The sequence below is a fragment of the Crinia signifera genome, chromosome 12 (genome assembly GCF_055691185.1).
Source record: "Crinia signifera chromosome 12, ASM5569118v1, whole genome shotgun sequence".
NCBI lineage: Eukaryota > Metazoa > Chordata > Amphibia > Anura > Myobatrachidae > Crinia > Crinia signifera.
Window position 1 is genome coordinate 53,618,123 of NC_139228.1, and position 12,356 is coordinate 53,630,478.

The 12,356-nt window shown below is 47.4% G+C and overlaps 1 long non-coding RNA gene across 1 annotated transcript in view; it reads right to left on the reverse strand.

Moving 5' to 3' along the window:
* The window catches only part of LOC146049763 (uncharacterized), a 49,929-nt gene that overhangs the window by 25,125 nt on the left and 12,448 nt on the right, over positions 1–12,356 (reverse strand). Inside the window, exon 2 of the long non-coding RNA XR_014466198.1 lies at positions 7,603–7,678. This is a non-coding gene — a long non-coding RNA (uncharacterized LOC146049763). The remainder of the gene's footprint in view (positions 1–7,602; positions 7,679–12,356) is intronic.

Below are 12,356 nucleotides of genomic sequence, written 5' to 3' on the forward strand. Positions count from 1 at the left end.
AGCTACTGCAGGCCGCTTTCAGGGGGTGTGGCGGAATGGTCTTAACATTAGACTTTGCCTACAATACAGGGAAATACCTGTGATTGGAAGTTCCACAACGAGGGGCCGGCAACAGAAATCTTGGGGCCCCGTACAATGATATTCCTGGGGCCCCCCCACCCAATCCTAAATCCATCAGGTGTGGACTTCTCTCTTTCTCAGTCCAGCTGGCCTAGCTCCTAACTGCTACTTCCTGCTGGCCTGTCACATTCACAAAAGAGAGCCGAGCACTACGAGCAGGCAGGGCAGGTCGTTTGCAGAGTGCAGAACAGACGACCCTCATATGCGCAGTAAAAGTACAAGATACAGAGACTGCAGCACCAGGCCGTGCGCACACACAGAGTAGACCGCTCTGAGCGCTGCGTAGACGGCAGTGGCATACAGCGAGTCAGTCAGACTCAGCCACACACAGATGGTGCACAGTAGATGGCCGGGCCGCGAGGGTCACTGACAGGCCAGCTAGAACAGGCAGCTGCAGTGCCAGAGCATGGAAGTCCTGGGGCCCTTCAGATCGCTGGGGCCCGTCACACTTGTCCCCCTTGACACCCCTGTCTTCTGCAATGGACGGGGGCCAATCAATGTGATTCCAGGTATTTATCCCCCGCTGACCCGTGATTGCTGGTGACTGTCACATCCTTCCCCCTTCACTAGGACAGGATATGGGGAGCTGCCTATTTTTTGGGGGGTTGCAGGGGACTACAACAATAATCGTGAGTCTCCCTGCAGCATCCGGGAGGGTGGCAAATATGACTATCTCTCTATACTTTCTGCAAACTTTGATAAATCTCTCCATTGTCTGTCCACTGACTGCATACTGTGTATCGGTTAGCCATGCGGGCGGTCTGACAACGTTCTTAGCCAATAAAAGTGTTAGGTACTATGTGAGTTGGGTGGATGACTAGTTAATGAACAATGCTGTTATTTTTAATATGATTACTATCTGCCCCTTGCTTTACCATGCCGGTAATCACTGCATTGTCTAGCGGGACAGGGCCATGAGGATGCAATTTCATCACGCCCACACCCCCTGCACCACCCACTTGTGTCACACCACCCACCTCAAACCCCCCCCCCTCCCGCGACGGTGGCAGCCAAACGCTAGTTAAATATGCTGTTGAGGTGGAAGTGGGGGTTGTAACCGGCATGTATTAAGGATGTGCCAGTAATCTGACCAGAGATGGGTGTAAGAGAAGATACACCCGCTGGGATGATGATGCAGCAAACCGAGATTGCACATCCTTATGTGTGGGGGCGGATTGTTTTCTTGCCGCCTTCCATCGCAGGGAAGATCCCCGGTAGACCGCCACACCAGTAAGGCCGCCTGTCAGCCAGTTACCTATCTTACTTTTTTATATATGTGGTGCTGCCCAGAGTCTGGCCTTCTCCCCTGATAATTCACACCTACCCAATCCACCAGGTCACCAGTGGTGAGGGGAACACTATAGCGGGTGTGCAACCAATGTGTCCCCAGATTTCTTTATAGGGTTTATTTGGTAAACTGACTTTTTTGACAGCTATAGGGGTAAATTCAATGCGACCGGCAAGCCTCTGACTGTGAGCTATACGGCGAGAGAATTCAACGGAGTCCCCTTCACTTGCAGTTTCCACCTCGCTGGTTCTTTTCAGCAAGGTGGAAACGGCGAGTACGAAAATGAAGGGCTCGCCACAAAATGCAGCGGGCTCGCCGTTCCGGGGAATCCTCGCCATCCACTGACAGCGCGGATTTCCCCAGAACAATTCTCTTCTGCAATCCTTACCAAAACACGCCATTCTCATCGCACAACCCCTCTCGCTGGCGGCATTGAATACTGCCCATAGTCTACAGCAGTGGTAGCAAACCCTAGCCCTCGAGAGCTACCAACAGTTCACATTTTCCAGACAACCTAGCTGCTGCACAGCTGCACTCATTAATCACTGACACATTTTTAAAGATCCACAGATGGAGCTAATTAGCTCACTTGTGATTCTGTGAGGAGACCTGCAAAACATGCACTGTTGGTAGCTCTCGAGGACTAGGGTTGGCGACCCCAGGTCTACAGTATAAAAAGTGATTTCACCAATTTGACTTTCACTTTTAAATTATATATTACACTGATGAATATGATGTTATATAGATCATTATAACAAATAATCTGAAATTATCATTTTTTTTTAACAAAACTTGTACGGTACTTGTTTCCTAGCACGGCCACACCGATTTACATCGGGGTGGTCGTGTCGGAAAAATCGGGTCGATCGCATCGCATGCGATTTGGTCGCATGCGATGCGATCGACGCGACCGACCCGATTTTCGACCCGATTTTTTAATTGAATGAAATGTAAATCGGGTCCCTGGGACCCGATTTTACATTGGATTCAATGTAAAATATTCCCTACACCCCCAAATTTAACGACGTAAACCCCACCCCACGATAGACGCCAACCCGAAGCGTGGCGAGCGCAGCGAGCCCGCGAGGGGCGGCGGTGTGCGTCCTCCGACCTTTTCATTCCCCTACTATCCACGTCGGCGTGGAGTTGAGAATAGAATAGTGTGGCGAGCTTAGCGAGCCCCGCGAGGGGACGCGTATACCTGTGAAGTTATACGCGTCCCCTCGCGGGGCTCGCTGCGCTCGCCACGCTTCGGGCTCGCCAAACTATTCTATTCTCCACGCCAACGTGGATAGTAGGGGAATGAAAAGGTCGGAGGACGCGCACCGCCGCCCCACGCGGGCTCGCTGCGCTCGCCACGCTTCGGGTTGGCGTCTATCGTGGGGTGACGACGGGGACATCTATAATGTGAAATGGGTCATATTGGCCCATTTCACATTTTTCACATTTTTTTAAAGGTGAGATGGACTTAATCAAGTCCATCTCATCTTGTGCCATTATAATGGCACAAGACCGACGCGATCCTCACGATTTCAATGTTAAAAAATATTTTAACATTGAAGCCTATGGGGAAATCGGGGGCATCGCGTCGATCGCGTCGGGACCAATGTTAATGGTCCCGACCGACGCGATGCCCCCGATATTGTACCTTTGCCGGCAAAATGGACCTGATTTCAAAGGAAATCGGGTCCATCGTGTGGATCGTGTACCTTAACTTAAAGGTACACGATCCACAAGATTGTGGCCGTGCTAGGAAACAAGTACCACTTGTACAAATTCATAAACGCCATTTGCATCTTTTGTGATTTTATGGTGAATTAAAGTTTTATCCTATGGTATACATTTGTAACACCATGTTACGTATAGCATTAGTGATGTGCTAAGGTTGTTTGTATGCAGATATCTTCCACAGCTCAGTACAGGGTGGGGGGAACATAGGGTAGTCCTCCATATTATAGCATGGTTACATATAGTAGCATGGGTGTAGTCATTAACGCGACGTCGGGATCCTGACTGGCTGGACTCAGACAGCGGGGCGAGCGCAACAAAGCCCCCTGCAGGCTCGCTGCGCTCGCCACGCTGCGGGCAAGTTGGCTCCCTACGTTTGCCACCTATTCTTCTCTCCCTCTATGGGGGTCGTGGACCCCCACGGGAACCCGTCTGTCAGTGTTTTAAAAGTCGGGATCCCGTCCGGCACCCCATAGCAACAGGGCATTACTCTGTCACCTTACCAGGCCGCCGTATTTATACCGAAATAAGATAGCAGCGAATGGAACAAAACCAGCATACATTGTTGTGGGTGCAAAAAAGGACACAAACAATAACCACGCAAACACGATTGGTGATGTTATATTTTGGTGGTATATATTTTTTAGATGTTACACGGTAGTATTGTTGTTATACAGATGTTATACAGATGGTATTGTATGATGGTAAATAATAAGTCAGTAGCTCAGAGATGTTACATACACCGGTAAGGCGGTGAGGTGATGTACAGTCAGACACAGCACTGTTCCAAGCCATCCCAATGCAGTTCTCCTGGGCTGTGTCATCATATTTCTGGCTACCTCAGTGTCGACCTTCTTACACTTCCTGCCCAGCTTGGTCTGGACCCCGGTCTTCACATTGGCTTTGGTGTTATTGTTTATGGAAACATCATTGGTGGTTTCATCCAGAATTTCATGGCCAGGAGATGTCTTCTTGGCGGTGGTGCCAAGAACATCAGGGAAACTATTTTTGAGTGGCTGGATCTCTCTCATTAGATTGAAGCTGGGAGGTGTTCTCCAGCCCGGGGACCTTCTATGAAAGGTGTGGTCCAGAAACCCATGGCAGACATTGATGTGTGGCTCAGCCGCTCTCATGTAAGTGAGCCTGGGAGGTCTTTTTTTGCCTGAGGATGTCTCCTTGGTGTTATCCCCACATCCATCCCTCACCTCTGGGTGGTAATTATCTGCATCAATTGGGTTGTCTTTATCAGTATCATGGATTACTATGACTGTGTCACCTTTCTCATCACTGCAGAGATCTTCTCCTGCACGGACCTCATCCATATATCCATGGTCTGGGATGTTGGGGCTGGACATGTGGAGATGTTTCCCAGCATCAGATGTAACTTCCTCCCTGCCGTCACCTTCACCATTGGCATCGCCAGTACAGAATATGGCAGTTGGAAGTGATGTCTCTGCACCCGCCTCTGGCAGTTGCTCTTCTATGTATGTCAGGCTGGGAGATCTTTCTTCCTCACACAGAGACATCTCTCCGGTGACATCCTCCTCTTCATCATCATCCCCTGTGTAATAGACCACTTTTCCTGCACCAGGGGATGTCAACATGGTGTCAAACGTCACAGTGTGGTAAGTGACCGTCTGTAAGTAAGAATCCTCGTCCATCTCGGCCTCTTCTATGTATGTCAGGCTAGGATGTTGGTCTTCCTCACAAAGAGACATCTCTGCGGTGACATCCTCCTCTTTATCATCATCATCCCCTGTGTAATAGACCACCTTTCCTTCACCAGGGGATGTGAACATGGTGTCAAACGTCACAGTGTGGTAAGTGACCATTTGTACATAAGACTCCTTGGCCATCTCCTCCTCTATGAGTAGAGGGAGGCCGGGAGGTCTCTTCCCACCTACAGACATTTTCAGTCTCAGGCTGAGAATTGTAGTTCTTTTTTTTAGTTTTTTTTTCACTCTCTCTCTCTTAAAAGCTCCTTCCACTGGCAACTCGTATTGAGAAGTGAGGTTGCTGTGACAGCAGCTGATTATCCCATGTGTGTGATGTCACAATGCGCTGTCTAACTGACTGAGTGACATCACCACTAGCCATCAGCACTGGCCTGGAGAAGGGTTCAGCTGGTTTATATAATGAATCCATACAGGTGTAGATATCAGTATTGCTGTATGGTGTCAGGCCCAGAACTAGGTGCAATCTTCCTACATTATATCTTTCTCGGAAACAACAGATGTACTAAGCTAAAAAAGTGATAATGCAGAGAGTAATAAACGGTCAGCTCCTAACTGTCATTTTTCAAGACCCGTCTGTAACACGGCAGGTAGAAGCTCATTGGCTGGTACTTTATAACGTTTTATGTGTGTGCGTGTGTAAAATAGAACCTAGATACTGTTGTATGTAATGTATATGCATTCTTATGTAGGGATGAGTAGAGCACAGATGTGTGTATGTGCGTGAGTCGGCACTATCTGGGGGTGTTACAATTTCTGGGGTAAAGATAGTTGTGATATTCAGGGATTATTGTAATGCTTGATGGGGGTATTGGGTACTGTGGTCAGTCTCTTCACTTTATTAATGGTTTAGCATAACAGTTGCCATGTCTGACCTACTGGTGATTCCAGTCATTTAGTGACTGTAGAGACTTCCTTGGGCCATGGTACTGAGGGAGGTGTAGCCAAATTCTGGAGGCGTGACCCAAACAGAAAAAGTTATATAAAATACTATGTGTATCGCTTCGAAGAGGGACCCTCATGTATGGGGGCCTCAAGAGGGCCATACACCATAAGTATTACAATTGCATTTCTATGTTAAACACTTATCACTGAGTTACATTTGCATTTTCCCATGAAACGAAACTATCCCAGTAACATACAAATTCATTTGTGCTGCAGCCCCCCCTCAGGATCCGGCACTGGTCATTCCGCATTCCCAGGGAGCGGAGATGACTGCTGGCAATACATCCAGTTGTGAGGTGTGTCTAGGGTGGAACTGGGAGCACTTCAGGACAGATGCAAAATGAATGTGTGGACATTGGAGGCAGCCATTTTGTGGGATGAACCAAACTCTATGAGAAGGCAGCCTGTCAACATTTAGGAAATGACTCAGATGTGGACACTATTGTCACTGCTGCTGCTGTGTCTCTGATTTGCTGCTGCACAATAATGACTCAGCATCTAAACCCTAAAGTTACTCAGAATGGCCACCACATCTCTGCTGCTGATGCCGGGAACGCACAGCTACGACCAAATTGGTCCAGCGTCCATCTAGGAGTCAGCCACTCGTACATTGCTATATGGGAATAAAATGTGCCAAATAACAGAACTATCTTCCTGTACCACTGACATTATCCTAATTAATATAATAGATAAATTGGAATGGAAAAACAAATCCTTAGCCATGCCAACCTATTTCAGGTGTCCACCCATTGCATGGTGACCTATATCGCATCCACCCAACGACCCATACCATTCCGATGGAAGCTGAAATGCCATCATGTTCATCTCTTGAAGTACTAAGCTTTAGAAAGTGATAAAGTGAAGAGAGATAAAGTACCAACCAATCGGCTTCTACCTGTCATGTTACATGTTGGGTTTGAAAAATGGCAGTTAGTAGCTGGTTTGCTGGAACTTTAGGGTCTATGAACTAAGTTTTGAAGGAAGATAAAGTGGATGGGAAGAAAGTACCAGCCAATCAGCTCAGTGGCGTACGTTCGTCCCAGTACCTGGAGGCAAGATAAATATTCCCCCCACCCCCTTGCCCACATACAAAGCACCGTATATAAATACATGTACTGTATGCATGTTTTGTATTTTTCATTTCAAATTAAGGGAGTATGACATATATGGTCCTGCTAGGAGGGGAGTCAGACACAGAATTGGTATAGATGGTTTTTAATTAACTGATTCAAACCGAGGTGCCCCCTTGGGAGCAGGAGCCCGGCAGCGGGTGCCTCCATTGTCTCCCAGAGTTACGCCTCTGAGTCAGCTCCTAACTGCCAGGTCACAGGCTGCATTTGAAAAATGAGACTTAGGAGCTGGTTGGCTGGTACTTTATCTCTCTACAGTTTATATGCCCTATCGTCAGAACTGGAATCATTCAGTGGCAGACGGTTGGGGGACTTACACAGATGGACATACAGACAGATGGACAGAAAGGGTGAGAGAGAGGAGGCTCACTGAGGGCAGCTGTGCACCCCACCTCCTGTCTTGGCACTACTAATTAAAAAAAAAAATCAAAAGGGTGCAGTGGGATTGCTTGCTGGGCCTTTGGGCCTTCTATGCAGTGGGGCCCCATAGCAGGTACATCCCCTGCACACTCTGTAGTTACACCACTGGAACCACTGCTGTACACAATACTAATAGCAGAGCAGTGTATGAACAGTTACTACAAATACATATCCCCTAAACAAATTCTCCTGGAAATGATATGTGATACACAGAACTGTTCTGTATTCAGGCACTTACCTTTGTGGCTCTCCTTGTATCTATACAGTCAGATCTCTCACAGACCAGGAACTCTCTCCAGCTGCTGCATGTTCTTCTACAAACATAAGGAGAACACTTTACATACACTATTTATATGTCTCCCATCACTACTCCTTCCACTATAAAACTCTCACCTGCCTCCATTCCCCTCCTCACATCATGTAATATCAAACCCTGTCCTCATATCATTCATCTCCTGATATACTCTGTGCTGCTGGGGACCCAGCTCCTCCCACTATATAACTCTCACCTGCCTCCATTCCCCTCCTCACATCAAACACTGTCCTCATATCATTCATCTCCTGATATTTTCGGTGCTGCTGAGGTCCCTGCTCCTTCCGATACATAATTCTCAGTCTGTGACTTCCTGCTGCCTCCATTCCCCTCCTCACATCATGTTACTGCCCCTGTCACATGCAGCCCTGTCCTCACTGACACATAACCATCTCCTGATATACGGTACTCTGTGCTGCTGGGGACCCAGCTCCACTCACTATATAACTCTCAGTCTGTGGCTTCCTGCTGCCTCCATTCCCCTCCTCACATCATGTCATGGTTACATGCAGTGACACATCACTCATCTCCTGATATACTCTGTGCTGCTGGGGACCCAGCTCCACTCACTATATAACTCTCAGTCTGTGGCTTCCTGCTGCCTCCATTCCCCTCCTCACATCATGTCACTGTCCCTGCAACATGCAGCCCTATCCTCACTGACACATCACTCATCGCCTGATATACTTTGTGCTGCTGGGGACCCAGCTCCACTCACTATATAACTCTCAGTCTGTGGCTTCCTGCTGCCTCCATTCCCCATCATGTCATTGTTACATGCAGCCCTGTCCTCACTGACAGGATCCTACTTCCTACAATATTAGCATACTTATGACCTGATATACTTAGTGCTATGATGTGCATTTAATTACCTAATTTACAACAGATTGCTCAGTCCCTGCTCGCTTCTACACTGGGGTTAGAGTCACATGCACTTTCACTTTAAGATTCTATGTATCAGGTTTTAGACCTGATAATTATCATTACTGATAGCTGCTTATCGTAGGTGACGCATCATCCGGGCCTTCCTCCATCACAGGAAAATGCTGCAATTTGTGGGTTCACAGACAGTGGCGCAGCTAAATGATGTCCTCATTAAGCGCTGCCTCTTCCATACTGTGCCTGCGATTATGGTGTCTTCTCTGCATCATGCCCACTTCCTGGGGTGCAGGAGACTACCTGTACAATCGTGAGTCTCCCACCACAACTTCAGAAAGCATGGTCAAGTATGGTCCCCTGTATATGGGGGGGGGGGGGGGGGGTCAGGACGCACGGCAGTATTGCATCAAAGAACCCACATACAGGCTATCAGCACAGAATTAGACATACGGTAACTTGTACAACTACGTTCATCGTGTATATTATCATATGTCCTTGTGGGCTTATGTACGTAGGACAGACGATACGGGACCTTAGGACCCGATTGGCCCAACACAGGTCAGCAATCCGTGCTGCAATAGAAGGTACAGGATCTAAAGGAGCGGAACAGCCGTGTGCCAAACATTTCAAGCAGATCGGACATTCTCTGGCCAGTTTGAGATGCAAAATAATCGACCACGTCCCTCAATCGCCAAGAGGGGGAGACCGCTGACTGTCACAGTGCGAATCCAAGGATTCATACTCTGAACACACTCGCACCTAAAGGACTTCATGAAAAATGTACATGGAACAGCTTCTTATAAATTATTACATCTAACAGGTATCCAGGGCGCATACTATGGAATGGGGTGTACAATAAGCTATACAAAAAAGAATTGTTTAAATATATATATATATATTTTGCGCATATAATAACACTATTGTTCATGGAGAGTAGTTTTGAATTTTCATATTTTTATGTCATTATTTGAGTATGTATGATTTGTCTGTAATGCACATGCCAGTGCCTTTCAACCCTGTGGGTCTGTTCCAGGCTCCCTGCCGGCTGAGACGCAAGTCAGTCAGTAGTGCTGGGGAAATCACCATGGAGACCAGACGCTTGCGGCTCATGCAAGTCAGTCGGATCGGTTCCCCCTACGTCACGTCCGGTCTTCTGACTTCCGGGTCTGAGCGTTTGCAGCGGGCGGGGTCCGGAACAGCCTACAGGATGGAGGGCACCTTATTTAAGGTAAGACTGCACTTTGTCACACTGTCTCACCTACACACTTTGATAAAGGAGCGAGAGCTCCAAAACGTCAGCTTTTGCCGCTGTTTATTCTGCTATTTACCAATTCCTGCATGAGCGCACTGTGGGAGAGTGCCAGGCCGCAACCTCTAAGCTATATATATATATATATATATATAAGTGTACAAGACCTGCACTCTCACCCACACAAAAGGTAACCGCTAGGGTGCCGTATAAATAGCAGTGTCCACGAGGGACAGTACTATGTAGATACAGTAGCTCCCGTAAGGGAAACAGCACTCACCAGACTTCATGCAATGAAGGTATAAAGGAACAGGGTGTCCCAGGTTTAATAGATCTTACTTGGAGCCTGCCGACGTTTCGGTCCAACACGGACCATTATCAAGGCAGAGAGTATCCAAACGTGTCAACAGCAGCAGCAATACAGCAGCTGCTATATTGCTGCTGCTGTTGACACGTTTGGATACTCTCTGCCTTGATAATGGTCCGTGTTGGACCGAAACGTCGGCAGGCTCCAAGTAAGATCTATTAAACCTGGGACACCCTGTTCCTTTATACCTTCATTGCATGAAGTCTGGTGAGTGCTGTTTCCCTTACGGGAGCTACTGTATATATATATATATATATATATATATATATATATATATATATATATATATATATATATAAACAAGAAATATAGAGAGCGCTTTCACCACCTAGTACAATTCACACCAATAATACTGGTACATAATGCAGTGACCCAATACAATTTAAAACCAGAATGCTTTATTAGAAGATCCACATCTGGACATTGTTTCCATTTCAGAATACGACATCAATAACCTGACGCGTTTCGTCTTGAAAAAGACTTCATCAGGGGTTTTACACTGTAGATGGTGAAAATAATACAATAAATTGCACATTTATGTACAAACATTTACGTACCATATTTTGAGCGTACATTTATTATTTATTAACAGTTTCTTATATAGCGCATACAAATTCCGCAGCGCTTTACAGAGCATAGTTATGAGCAAACACAAAACAAAATTACATTACAAGACAGTTTAGGACAAGTACATGGTTAATACAGATAGTTGCATCAGGGGACAGGACACTGAAGCAATTATCAGGGTGGCAGTGGTTTATATATTCTAAGAAAGACACATGAGGAGAGAGGGCCCTGCCCGTGAGAGCTTACATTCTAAAGGGGAGGGTTAGACAGACAGGGGTAACACAGAAGGGGGATAGGTGAGCATAAACAGGTTAGGATGAAAGATGGTCAGGTTTTATGCCGGAGGGTCGGAAGAGGTCAGCTTAGTGTTTGATATTTTAAGTCTAATGGGGCCTACACACATGCCGATTTTGTGCCATTTTCTAAGCGATTTAGCAAGGTCGCTTAGAAACTAAGCATACATCTGTGTGTGTGTGGGGGCTAAACCGATATAGATGCGCGGCCCCGCGCGTCTAAATCGCATTAAGATGAAGAATGAGCATGTCCCATCAATCTAGCAAAATCGTTTAGCAAGACCCTGCATATCGGGTGCCTTCTGTTTGGTGTCTTTTTTTTGTGCTCAAGTGACCACCGATTTTGCTCATCTGGACACTCCCTGAAGCCCTCCTCTCCATTCTGCACATGCTGCTGCTGTCAGACACCACGCGCTGTGAACCCTCCGGAGCTGGTAAGTACTATGCTCTCCACTATGCACCACCAACGCACTGATCACAGGTGGGGTGGGGTGGTAATGAGAGGGGTCCACTGTGCCACCAATGTAAACTTCATGGGTGAGGGTGTAACGTGATGCGCGCTGCACCCACTGCGCGCTGCCCCCCCAGCGCAAGAATATGGGCACAATGATGTTTGGGGGGATGAGAGGCGCCCACTGTGCCACCAATGTTATAAAATAAAGCATGGGTGAGGGTGTCACGTGATGCGCGCTGCACCCGCTGCGCGCTGCCCCCCCAGCGCAAGAATATGGGCACAATGATGTTTGGGGGGATGAGAGGCGCCCACTGTGCCACCAATGTCATAAAATAAAGCATGCTTCTGGGTGAGGGTGTCATGTGATGCCCGCTGCCCCCAGCGCAAGTTTGGAGAGGGGTGATGGCACATTGCTAAGCTAGCCATGTGGTTTTTGCTTGCATGCTCTGGGGTGTTGGCACATTGTAAAAGCTAGCCATGTGGTGTTTGCTTGCATGCTCTGGGGTGATGGCACAGTGTAAAAGCTAGCCATGTGGTGTTTGCTTGCATGCTCTGGGGTGATGGCACATTGTAAAAGCTAGTCATGTGGTTTTAACATGCATGCTCTGGGGTGTTGGCACATTGCAAAAGCTAGCCATGTGGTGTTTGCTTGCATGCTCTGGGGTGAAGGCACATTGTGAAAGCTAGTCATGTGGTGTTTGCTTGCATGCTCTGGGGTGTTGGCACATTGTAAAAGCTAGTCATGTGGTGTTTGCTTGCATGCTCTGGGGTGAAGGCACATTGTGAAAGCTAGTCATGTGGTGTTTGCTTGCATGCTCTGGGGTGTTGGCACATTGTAAAAGCTAGCCATGTGGTGTTTGCTTGCATGCT